The 11,201-nt window shown below is 35.7% G+C and overlaps 1 long non-coding RNA gene across 1 annotated transcript; it reads left to right on the plus strand.

The window, feature by feature from the left end:
* The first annotated feature begins 589 nt into the window (after window positions 1-589).
* LOC110595698 lies at window positions 590-5,018 on the plus strand. Its single transcript, XR_002481996.1, has 2 exons — window positions 590-848; window positions 4,662-5,018. It is a non-coding gene; the product is annotated as an uncharacterized LOC110595698 (long non-coding RNA).
* Window positions 5,019-11,201: the final 6,183 nt, after the last annotated feature.

An 11,201-nucleotide genomic window follows, 5' to 3' on the forward strand; every position in this document is an offset into this window, starting at 1 on the left:
TTTTTTGATTTATTGTAGAGATGAGGTCTCGTCAAGTTGCCCAGGCGGGTCTTGAACCTGTGGACTCAGGCAATCCACTCACCTCAGCCTCCCAAAGGCGCGAGATTACAAGCTGAGCCACCAAGCTGGCAATATTTGTAATTATTTTAAAGTCCTGTATGCTCACTCCAATGTTTGGATCTTCTACATCTGCTTCTACTGACTGTCTTTTCTCTTGATTATCCATCACCTTTTTTTGTCTTTTTGCATGTCTAGTAATTTTGTATTTTATGCTGGATTGTGTGTTGCTGAAGCTCTGCATTGTGCTCTTTTCCTCTAAATTATGTTGAATTTTGTATTGTCAGGCATTTAAATTTTTGGCAGATCACTTCAATTCTGGCAATATTTGGATTAGATTTTGTTAGAGTAACTGGTTTTTAATCTTTTCCTTATTTCTAGAAAGTATCCTTTACTTTCCTCAAGGTCTCTTCACTTGGACTGGGCTGGAATTTTTAGATTTTCCCAGCATTTTGCAGCCTCTGAAATTTTTGTTCATCAATTAGCCTTTCAGTAGACTGTTTTCTCTCTCTCTCTCTCTCTCTCTCTCTGTGTGTGTGTGTGTGTATGTTTGTGTTTTAGTAGGATTTTCTTCTTTGTAAATATATCTGAATTAGCTTAAATTCAAGGGGAATTTGTTTGCAAAAATTTTTTTGACTACTTGCCTTTAGTTCCCCCTTACCTGGAACTTTCCTCCCAAATCCCAGCATTCTTAGCAGATCTAGACTCTGATCTGTTTCTTCTGCCCAGCGAAACTGACACTCTGTGCTTGAGCTCTATTTTCCTGTGCAAGAATTGGATGATAACTTCAGGTAAGATCTGGAGTGAATGGGATACTCATCTCATGTATTTGCATTCTCTCAATGATTGTACCCATAAATTATTTACTGTTCAATGCCTTTCAACTGTTGTTTTCATGTATTTTATGCAGCCACTCTAGTTTTATTTACTGGTGTCTTGAGCCAGTTACTTTATTATGGCCTGAACCATATTGTGGGGGAAAACTCTTTTGCTCTAAAAATATTAATGTATTTTTAAAAATTCATCAAACAAGCGTGTCTTGAGACCTGTTATGTAGCAATTAGTGTACTCATTATTTTGGATTTTCACTAGTTTTACCAAAACTGCAGGCAATGAGTCTCTATAAGGTATATATTTATGCAGACAAACCTATCAGAATAAATAAATATTTCTTCACCCAAAACTTTGCTAAGGCCAAAAAATGAAGAAACTATAAGCTTTAATAATGAGAATTTGAAATACAAAGGCAGTCAACAAATCATGGATCCATCAAAGTCAGCTTCCACATCTACTTTGTTATTTATCAATTTCTGGGAAAGTTTGCATAAAATTGTAATATCCCAGAGTCTTAGCTGACAGCATATTTGTATTAATCACAATGCTCAGGAACAGTTTAAATGAGCTATAGTTAACATTAATAGATAAAATTACGGCCGGGCTCAGTGGCTCAGCCTATAATACCACGCCTTGGGAGGCCGAGGTGAGTCAATAGCCTGAACCTGCGGGTTCGAGACCCGCCTGGGCAACTGGCGAAACTTCATCTCTACAATAAATCAAAAAATCAGCCGGGCATGGTAGTGCGTGTCTGTAATTCCGGCGACTTGGAAGGCTGAGGCGGAAGGATCGCCGGAGCCCAGCAGGTCGAGGCTGTGGTGGCCGGGAGCGGCCACTGCACTCCAGTCTGGGTGACAGAGTGAGACTCCAACTCAAAAAAAAAAAAAAGAGATAAAATTACAATGTAAATGCATCTCTCAAGAGATACATAGGCTTAATGTGTAAATCTTCACTGCCTCAGAATTCTTTCTCCCTTCCTCATAGATGCATAGATTTGTTCTTGGGCTCCAAACATAGAAATTTATGCTTATTGATATAAGCACTTGCAACTATTGCCTTGGTGTGCATGTGTGAGTTTTTTTTAAGGGAGCATGGGAAGAAGGAACCAGAAGTGTTTGGAGAGGCCATGCACATCCTCCTGCTCTGTCTACACCAAGACTATACTGACATGGGGCACGAAAATGAGTGTATACCAGCTTCTAGCTGTGTGGCTTTGTCAGGTAGAATACCATAGTGCTTTACCTTGGCTTGGCTTTCTCTTTCCAAGCCTGAAAATGTTCTAAATGTTTTTTTCTGACATCTGAATATTTGTCTTTTCTCACTCATCAATATATCTGAATAACCACAGGTATATATTCTTCTGGTGAGAATCACACCAGAAATGTGGAACCTAAAGAGAGATACAGAAGAGATAGCATAGCAACTAGCTAATGGAGTACAGGAGTGTCAATTAAGGAAAGCAGGCAGTCTATCTATATACTTCAAGCACTTCATTTAGAAAGCAATTCAGCAAGCTCTGCCAAAGAGACAAGTGCCAATAAATTAGCTAAAAAGTACACCAAAGAGTCAAAACACAATCAGAGTGTCTGTAATATTCTTGCAGTGACTCCTAGGGGGCCTTGGGTAAGTCAAGACACCTTTCCGTACTATGTTTTTAATCACCTAAACAGTGAAAGTAATGTTACAAAAGTTAATATATGTATATGTGTATATTTATGATTAAAATATGCTATTTCTTTGTTTACAAAATAAAGCAATTCACCAATTATTCTCTCAAAACATAGTGAAATAACCCATTTTATGAAAATAACTTATCGGCATAATTCTGGTTTATCTGTTCTGTTTCTATTTATACTATACTTCATGAAAAACTTGGCCCCCTTTGTGTAGGAAACAGTGTCATTTCATCTTGCACTGAGAATCTGTCTCAGCATAGGATACCTTAATTAAAGCAGTGTTTTTTCTAACTTAGAAAGACAATTCAAGTAATGAATCAGTGATATAAAAGTTATTTAAACTAAGTAACTAACTGCCCAGCTGGATATTTTTCTAATCTTTGAGATATATTTATTAAGATATTTTTTTCTCATTAGCTCAAAAAATGATTTTTTAAATCTCAATTTCAGCTTTTTCCCTTTGTCTTTTACTTTTATGAGTGAAAAACTATCATTAATTTTCTTCTTATCAAATAAAGAAAAAGGCAAATAAACTTTTTTAGGTTGTCTTATACTTAGCAAGAAATATCATAATACTAAGTACCAAAATAAATCAGCATGAGTCCAAATGATTCATATATATATATGGGAATTAAATATTTATACTTTCTTGAAAATCTGTTTTTTAAACTGGATATATATATATGTGTGTGTGTGTACACATACACACACACACACACACACACACACATATTTACATCAAGAAACGCTGGTGGTGGGAATGCAAACTAGTTCAACCTCTATGGAAAACAATGTGGCGATTTCTAAAAGAACTAGAAATTGGCCCTCCATATGTATGTATATATCCAAAAAAGTACACACATTTTAAGGAAGGAAAAAGCTGTATTAAAATCATAATACTCAATATATACTGATAATAAAAGATAAATACAAATCATGTTTGACTTCTGCAATTACACATTGTTATTGCAATTCAATTCAATTCAATTCAACTTCAAAAAATAATACAGAGATAACATCTCTTAGAAATGTGTATATATTATTTTTGGAACTCCTGGGGTGTGTGTGTGTGTGTGTGTGTGTGTGTGTGTGTGTATTTACATGTTTTTTAAAAACCTGTTGATGTCGAGATGTCATCATCTCAGTCAAATTGGTAAATTTGGGAAGAATAAAATACTTTTGACTAGTAAAAAATATCACGGGTTTGAAAATTTTTTGAAATATTAGAAACTTGAATCTACCTCTTTACTCTCCTGGAACTATCCTGGATGTGCAAAAATACTTCTTTTGAAATGCCAAAATACATTGGTTAAGGTTTGCATTATCCTCAGACCATATTCATCCACAGACAAGATGGGTTTAAAAGATAGATTGCTTGACCTTACTTTATATCTTATTCGTGTAAGGCAGAGACAAACTTTTCTGAAAGGGACTGGTGTGTATGATGTATTCTGATTTATCTGTCACTCTTTTATTAATATTAGGTGGCTACATTTGTGCTATTTTATATTTTAGCTTAGGAAAGCCCCTATTAAACTATTACAACCAGGAGGAAAGTGGTATAACATGAAGATTTCAGAATTATATGAGAATTAAATGTTTACCTATAAATCACAGCTGAAAAGTAGGAAGAAAGACTGCCATATCCACATGTGGAAATCAATGAGCTGCTTAGCATTATCCATTTGCACTTGTGTCAAAATCAAAGGATGGGTCTCACATGAGAGGATTCTATTTGGCAAAGTTGTCTATGAGAGTGTAAAGTGTGCACTATGTTAAGAGGAGTGGACAAAACTTCCAAAATGTGATCTAACTTTATTGGTCAAAGGGTCTCAATACTCAGTTTAACAACATACTGGAAGAGAAGAAGCATTTCAGGAATGGCGGAGTAAGGTCCTTGGAAAATGTATTCTCCCATAAGAGCAAGGAGAACATTGGCAAAAATTGTCAAAATCAACTTTTTTAGACCTCTGGAAATTAGACAAGGGCATGTAACAATTTCAGAAGTGTTTACCAAAGAAAAATAGGTGAATCTTGGTAAGAAGAGTGTGTTTTGTGATGTTTTATCTTGCCCTATTTCTATCTTCTCCTCAGCTCCACAATAACCAGAAAAGCCAACAACCTCACAGTCATAAGTGCAAAAAAAAGCAGTCCAGTAACCACTAGAGAGGACAAAATGGTGTTGAAGCATCCCAAGAAAGTGCCATTTGCAGTGATTTTTATTACTGGGCCTGTCTGGAAGCTCCCTGAAAGTCTCCATTCACAGAAATTATCTTCATTTGACCTCCTGCAGAATCCACTCAGTGCAAACAGCCTTTTTCCTGGAGCACTTGTCAAAAACTTTCAGTGGCAATTGCATAACATTGTAGTTGCCTGAGGTGGTGTCTTAGACTGTTCATGTTGCTGTAACAAAAATGTTCATACTAGTGGCTTATAAACAACAGAAATTTATTTCTCACAGTTCTGAAAACTGGGAAGTCCAAGAACAAGACACAGACAGAATCAATGTCTGGTGGGGGCCTATTTACCAATTCATAGCCTGCCACCTTTTTGCTGCATCCTCACATGGTAGAAGGGACAAATCAGTTCTTTGAGCCTTCTGTTATAAGGGCACACAGGGGACACCTTTACAGGAATCAGAGTAGGCAATCAATTTCTCATCAAAACCCCAGATGTCCATGCCATAAGAGATAAGGTAGACAAATGGGGCCTTTTTAAACTGAAAAGCTTCTGCAAAGCAAAATAAACCATCAAGAGAGCAGGGAGACAGCCCACACAGAATGAATAAATATTTGCCAACTGTTTGTCTGATAAAGGTCTATCATCTAGGATCTACAAGGAACTCAAATGTGCCAAAAGGAAAAAAACGAACAGCCCCATTAAAAAGTGAACAAAAGACATGAATAGACGCTTCTCAAAAGAAGACATATGGGCAGCCAACAGACACATGAAAAAGTCCTCAGTCTCACTAATCATCAGAGAAATGCAAATCAAAACCACATTGAGATACCACCTAATCCCAGTAAGAATGGCCATCATTAATAAAACAAAAAACAATAGATGCTGGCTAGGATGCAAAGAAAAGGGAACACTGCTGGTGGGAATGCAAATTAGTCCAACCTCTGTGAAAAACAGTGTGGCAATTTCTAAAAGAACTAGACATTGACTTTCCATATTACCCAACAATCCCCCTACTGGGAATACACCTGGAGGAACTCAAATCAGTCTACAAAAAAGATACCGGTACATGCATGTATATTGCAGTACTATTCACAATAGCAAAAACATCGAACCAGAACTGGATTAAAAAAAAATGTAGTACATATACATGATGGAATATTATGCAGCTATAAAGATGGACAAGCATATGGACTTTGCAGCAACTTGGATGGATTTGGAGTCTATAATACTCAGTGATCTATCACAGAAACAAAGGACTGAGTACCACATGTACTCACCCATAAGTGGACCCTGAACATTTATCATAATACTATAAGAAAGGGACTGGCGGTAGTGGGGCACTGCCAGGGGAGGAAGAGGGGGGTGGCACATAACATCATAAAGGTACTTGATCTCAAACCAGGTTAAGTGGGGATCAAAGGGAGGCCTAAACCTTACCTGTACGGTGACCACTTGTATACTTAATCCTGAATTGTACCCTACATTTTTAAACTAAAAAAATATTAAAATAAAAAAGAATTGAATGAAATAATGTATAAAACTAATGTTAGTTGTATTTATTATCGTTATTCAGTGCTCAAGCACTTATTAAACAGTCATTAAATGTTACCTTCTATCCTGTTGTTCTCCTGATCTCACATAGTCAGAGTAAATTTGAAATAAAAGTCTATCACATTCAAAAAAATAAAAGTAAAGAATAAGGGGCACCATTCGTGAGGGCTCCACTCTCATGAACTAATCACCTCCCAAAGGTCTCACTAATATCAACACCCTGGGGATTAAGATTTTAGCATATGAATTTGGGGGGACATTAACAGTTCATTGCAGGTGATAGCAATAAATGATGACTAAAAAAATTAAAAGACAAGGCAGATGAGATGTCCACAGAGAACTTTGAAAAGCTCTGCTATAACCCTGGGGATCTAGAAGACCACACACGTGTGCAAGTCTGCGTGCATCCCCAGGAAAGACCTGAGAAGACACTAAGCTCTCTTCTTTGGCTGACCTTGAGTTTCTGGACAGCAGGAAATAAAGACTAAGCAGAATTTTAAACTGTCAGAGCATTGAATGTATTTTTCATCTTGTACACAGAACTTTGAAGGAATGGTTGGGAGACTTATTGGCTCAAGTCATTTAAGGAAATTTTTGTCCAGTTGTTAGATGACAACTAAGCTAACCAGGCAGAGACTTTAGTGGCTACAACAAAGAATACACACTTTACAGACTTAGCCTAGCAAGACACTAAACAAACAGCAGCAACAACAATAGGAAAAACAAACAACTATAAATTCCTCAGAGGATGAGAATCTGATATTCAGAGTTATACAATTTAAAAGTCCAATTTAACAAAAAATTAACAAAAAACAGGAAAGTTAATATTCATTCAAAAGAACCGTTGCTGAGAAAGCTCACATGTTGGACTTACTATAGGACTTTAAATTGGTTATTATATCTATTTTCAAAGAATCAAAATAAGCCATATGTAAAATAATAAAAGTATGAGAATGATGTCTAATCAGGTAGAGATTATCATTAAAGAAATATAACTTATTTAAAAAGATAAAAACTTTGGAATTGAAAATTATAAAAATTGACATGAAAAATTCAATTCAGGGCTCACCAGAAAATTTTAACTGGCAGAGAAAAGAATCACTGAACTTGAGATTAATTTATTTGAAATTATTCACTCTGACAATTAAAAGAAAAAGTAAAAGGAGAATAAATGAGCACAGACTTAGAGACCTGTAGGACACATCAGGTGTACTGATAATGCAATATGGGATTCCCATAGTAAGATGAAATAGAAAAGAACAGAAAACAATTGGAAGAAATTATGTGGCTATTGTGAATGGAATTGTGTTTTTTATTTGGGTTTCTGTTTATTATTGGTGTAGAGAAATGCGATTGTCTTTTGTACATTTATTTTGTATCCTGAGACTTTGCCCAAGGCCTTTATCAATGTAAGGAGGCCTTTGACAGATTCTCTTGGGTTTTCAAGGTACACCATCATATCATCTGCATAGAGAGATAACTTGACTTCCTCTTTTTCTATTTGAATACCTCTGATTGCCTCCTCTTCTCTGATTGCTCTAGCCAGGACTTCCAATACTAGGTTGAACAGGAGGGGAGAGAGTGGGCATCCTTGTCTAGTTCCAGTTTTCAGGGGAATTGGTTCCAATTTTTGTCCATTTAGGAGTATGCTGGCTGTGGGTTTCTCGTAGATGGCTTTTACTATTTTGAGGTATGTTCCCCGTATGCCTAGATGTTCAAAGGTTTTTATCAAGAAGGGGTGCTGGATTTTATCAAAAGCTTTTTCTGCATCTAATGATATTATCATGTGGTTTTTGTTTTGACATCTGTTGATGTATTTAATTACATTTATGGTTTTACGAATGTTGAACCAGCCTTGCATGCCAGGAATGAAGCCCACTGAGATACCACCTAATTCCAGTCAGAATGGCAATTATTAACAACTCAAAAAATAACAGCTGCTGGAGAGGGTGTGGTGAAAAGGGAACACTTCTACACTGTTGGTGGGAGTGTAAACTAGTGCAACCTCTGTGGAAAGCAGTGTGGTGATTCCTAAAAGCTCTAAAAATTGACCTTCCATATGACCTTGCAATCCCCCTACTGGGAATATACCCTGAAGAACACAAATCACTCTGTAAAAAAGATATCTGCACACGTATGTTTATCACAGCGTTGTTCACAATAGCAAGAACCTGGAAACAACCATGTTGCCCATCAAAAGAGGACTGGATTAAAAAAATGTGGTACATATACACGATAGAATACTACGCAGCCATAAAAAAGAACAAAATCATGAATTTCGCAGCAACCTGGATGGAACTAGAGTCTATAATACTGAGTGACCTCTCACAGAAACAAAGATCAGAATATCACATGTTCTCACTCATATAATGGACCTTGAACATCCAATGTAATACTATAAGAAAATGACTGATGGTACTGGGAAACTATGGGGGGGAGGGGGATGGGATTAACAGTAGCAAATATCTGTCTGGGGCTGGGAAAACACCTCTTATCAACAGGGTGCCTGAATGAAACGTAATTGTACTCCTAACCCTTAACTGTACCCCACAAAACCATAATAAAAAATACTGATTAATTATTAAAAAAAAAGAAATTATGGCTGAGAACTTCCCAAATTTGATAAAAATATTAATGTACACATCCAAGAAACTTAATAAACTCCAAGTAGGATAAATTCAATGAGACAATTACACCCATGTTATAGTCACACTATCAAAAGTCAAAACCGATTCTAATACATTACAAATACAAGACAAAAATGAATTGTATTTCTATATGCTTGAAATGAACAATGCAAAAATAAAATTAAGAAAACAATTCCATATGCAATAATATAAAAATGCTTATGAATAAATTTAACAAAATTGAAGACCACCAAACATCACAAAAGGAAATTAAAGAAGACCCACGTGAATGGAAAAGCATCTTATGTTGATGAATGGAAAAATTCAATATTAAGATGGCAATATTTTTCCAAACTGATCTACAGATGCAGTCCAAACCCTTTCAGAAGCTCAGATTCCTTTTTTGTAGAAATTGGCAAGCTGATCCTAAAATTCATATGGGATTGTAAAAAACCCAGAATAACTGCAACCATCTTAAAAAGAAAACAAAGTGGAAGGGCTCATACTTCCTGATTTCAAAAATGTCTCCAGCCTTACTGAGAGTGATGTCAGCAAGATGGCAGAGTAGGAGATCCCCAGCCTGCCCATGTTCCCTCACAGAAACACATATTTGGCAGCCATCTATGATAAAGTCTGCGCGCGCACGTACACATACACACACACACACACACACACACACACACACACACACACACACAAAGATATTATTCAGTCTTTAAAAAAATAAGAAAATCCCGTCTTCTGTGACAACATGGATGAACTTGGAGGACATGGTGATAAGGGAATTAAGTCAGACACAGAACAAATACTTCATTGTCTCACTTATATGTGGACTCTTAAAAAAAACAAACTCATAGAAGCACAGAGCAGAATGGTGGTTACCAGAGGCTTTGGAAATTGGGAGATGTTGATCAAAGGGTACAAGTTTCAGTTATGCAGGAGGAATAAGTTCTAGAGCTCTAATGTAAAGCATGGTGACTATAGTTAATACTGTGTTGTATAATTGAAATTTGCTGAGAGTAGATCTCAAGTCTTCTCAACCTACACACACAAAAGGTAACCATGTGTGGTGACAGTATGTTAATAACTCGAATGTGGTAATCACTTCACAATGTATATCACAATATCATGTTGTACACCTTAAGATATGTACAGTTTCAATTTGTTAATTGTGTCTTAATAAAGCTGAGGGAAAAACTTTACTACAAAGCTATGGTAATCACGACAGTGTGGTGTTGGCATGAAGCTACATAATCTACATGAAGGTAGATCAATGGAATAGAATTGAGAGTTCCAAATAAACCCATACACTATAGTCAATTCATTTTGATGAGTATGCCAAGAAAATTAAATGAGAAAAAACAGTTTTAAACAAATGTGCTATAACAACTGGATATCCACATGTAAAAAAATGAAGTTGGATTTCAATCTCATACCATATGCAAAAATTAACTCAAAATGAACCAGAACCCTAAGTATATGAAGCAAAAGTATAAAACTCAGAATAAAACAGAGAAGGAAATCTCATAATCTCTTGGATTAGGCAATGGTTTCTTAGATATGACACCACATATACAAGCACACAAAAAAAATATTTAAATTAGACAATCAAAATTAAAAACGTTTGTGCTTTAAAGGACATAATCAAAAGAATGAAAAGACAGCTTACAAAATGAGAATAATGCTTACATATCACATGCTTATAAAATATATAAAGAACTTATACAGTGCAGCAATAAAAAAGACAAACCAATTTTTTAAACGGGCAAAGGGTTTAGACATGGATATCCGAAAAGCCCTGTGCAATCTAGGATCTAACATTCACTAGGATGGCCAAAAACAAAGAAAAAACTAGTAACAATTGTTAAACAAGAATGTAGAAAAGCTGGAAACCTCATACATTGCTGGTGGTAACATAAAATGATGCAGCCACTTTAGAATAGTTTTGGAGTGCTTCAAAAAGTTAAACATAGAGTTATATAAATCAGCAATTCCACTCCTAGATATATACCCAAAATAATTTAATAATGTAAGCCCTCTGAAAACCTGTATATAAGTGTTTTTAACAGCATTTTTAATAATACCCCCAAAATGAAAATAATTCACACGTTCATCAACTAAGTAAAAGATAAATTTATGTACATATAATGAAATATTTTTGTCAATAAAATGGAAGGAAGTGATAATACATGCTACAACATAGATGCACTTTGGAAATGTTATGCTAAATAAAAGAAGTCAGATGCAAAATGCCACACATTGTATGATCCCATTT

Source organism: Carlito syrichta, unplaced genomic scaffold (genome assembly GCF_000164805.1).
Source record: "Carlito syrichta isolate Samal-C Ts95f unplaced genomic scaffold, Tarsius_syrichta-2.0.1 Scaffold303572, whole genome shotgun sequence".
NCBI lineage: Eukaryota > Metazoa > Chordata > Mammalia > Primates > Tarsiidae > Carlito > Carlito syrichta.